Source organism: Chelonoidis abingdonii, chromosome 1 (genome assembly GCF_003597395.2).
Source record: "Chelonoidis abingdonii isolate Lonesome George chromosome 1, CheloAbing_2.0, whole genome shotgun sequence".
Lineage (NCBI taxonomy): Eukaryota > Metazoa > Chordata > Testudines > Testudinidae > Chelonoidis > Chelonoidis abingdonii.
In genome coordinates, this window is record NC_133769.1 from 204,523,429 (window position 1) to 204,525,906 (window position 2,478).

A 2,478-nucleotide genomic window follows, 5' to 3' on the forward strand; every position below is an offset into this window, starting at 1 on the left:
ACCCGCCCTCCTTCCCCACTGTCGGAGTAGCCGGCAAGAAGGAACTGAAGGGCGGCTGGGTTGGCAGGGGTATATATCCGGCGCCACTCCAGGGGGCGCCCTGCCGACCCACCGAGTGTTGCTAGGGTAAAAGTCTTCTGACGAACGTGCACGCAGCGCGTGCACACCTAACTGGAATGGATATGAGCAACACATCTCGAAGAACAACAGTTACAAAGGTGAGTAACCGTCTTTTCCAGAAAGCAATCCTCCTCCTGAAAGGTGTAACATTGGCACTTACTGGAGATTGAGTGTCTTACTCTCTCATTTTTAATGTATAATATAAAGAATATAAATATTGTACTTACATTTCAGTGTATAGAATATAGGGTAGAATAAACACATGAAAGTTTAGTTTGTACTAACTCTGCTAGTGCTTTTTATGTAGCCTGTTATAAAACTAGGCAAATATCTAGATGAATTAATGTACCCTGGGAAGACTGCTGTATACCCCTACAGGTACTCCTACCCCTCTTTGAGAAGCACTGCTCCAGAGCATTTCAGCACTAGGTCACTCAGTTGAACTGCCCAGCTCCACAAGGATTAAAAATTGTTCCTATATAACCTGTTTGGTATGACGTTAAGTATAGCGAGAGCTAAATTTGCAAGGGTTGGCCATTTTGTAATTAAGATACACATATTTGAGGGTGGGCAAAAGGAAGTCAGAATACGGATCAAAATGCAGTTTAATTTTTGGCACATAATCATGGGCTTCTGTAAAAATCTCACAGTTTTAGTGTTTGAATAATTATTTTTTAACTTTTGGGATTGTGAATACTGAACTCACATCATGCATTCAAATGGGCTACAGAAAAGGCTGTAACTGTTAATTGAATACAGTGGAGGTTGCTGTGGGGTCTACACCCAGCCTCTCTCTCTCCTCACACCATATTCCCTGTTTTACAACTACAGATGGCACCAACAGCAGACCCAGGGGAAGAGGTGAGGAACAGGTGCCAGGCTGGCTCAAGCCATTCCCTCAGCCAGCTCCCAACTGCAGGACTGTACCCCTATCTCCCCCAGCTTCCTTCCCAAACAGCCAGCTGTTGCACCCCAGCACCCGTTAGCAATTTGACTCACTCTAGCACCCTTCTCCCCACAGTTTTAGCAGTCATCCACCTTGACAGCCTAGCATCCACCCTTTACACACACCAAGCACCCTCCTCCACTCACTCATAGTCTAGCAGCCCTGGGGCTAATTGTCAAGTTTTGAGCAATTTCATGTCACCTGACATTCTGCTACTGCTCTGGGTAGAATGCATTGGCCATCAGATGGAGCTTATGGTCCTATGGAAACTTGGAAGAATGCAAATTAGATTGCTACATAATTTGCATAAAATGTCACTAGGGCCACTTAACAACATTTGGCAACTATAGGAAATGGTGTAAATTCCAAAAACAAAGCTGAGATCCAGTGCTGTAACTCCTCTGCTGCCCTGTAATATGGAGACAATACTCAGCTTTATAAAGTGCTTTGTGGTCTAGGGATGAGTCCATGTTGGGTTAGGTACAATTAGTTTCAATTATAAGAACAGTGCAACCGTTTCAGTTCTGTTACCATTTCTCTACTGCCCCCACCCCCTTAATACTTACATAGAGACAATTGCTTAAAGCACATTTTCCTAACAAAAAAAGATACCCTGCTGCTCTAGAGGGTAGGATCCCTATGGCTGTGCTAACCGCATGGCTCTGCCAGCGCCCACCTACCTGGAATGGGTTACAGGAGCCTCAAAGAATGAAGCAGACAGCTGGAGCGGGCGTGGGGAAGTGCCTCTTATCTGACCCACTCTAGTGGAACGACTAAACTCGAGAAAGTTTCACTTTGCCACGGGAGGGGACTGAATGAACAGAGGAAAATACACTTGAATCTCCATCATTCTGTAAAGCAACACATACGCTCTGCCCCTATATGCATACACCCTGCTCCCCCCACCCCTCCCTACGCATACACCCTGCTCCCCCACTTCTACAAAGATACTCTGCCCCTACACAAACACACACACCCTGCTCCCCCTACCCAGAAACCCTGCCCCCTCCCATCCTATCCCTACCCACACAAGCACGCCCTGCTCCCTCCACTTCCTAGACAGACACTGGCCCTGTACACACACCCTGTCCTCTCTCTCACACACACACAACCTGCTCCCCCTACCCAGACACCCTGTCCCCTCTCTCCCACCCAGCTTTAGGCACACACACGTAATACACCCCCCACTTGTAGCTGTGCATCGCAGCTTGGGGCCGAGGCTCTGGGCTTAGCGGGGCGCAGGGCAGGCAGGAAGGAGGCGGAACGCGGCGGCGCTTTCAGCAGGTGGCGCTGTTGCCTCGTAATGTCCCCCGGGAACGAGTCCGCGGCTCGCTCGTCCCTTTCCCTCGACCCCGCCTTTATCGGACGCATGCGCGGTCACTGCGGGGGAGTCGCGGCGCGCGCGCGGGAAA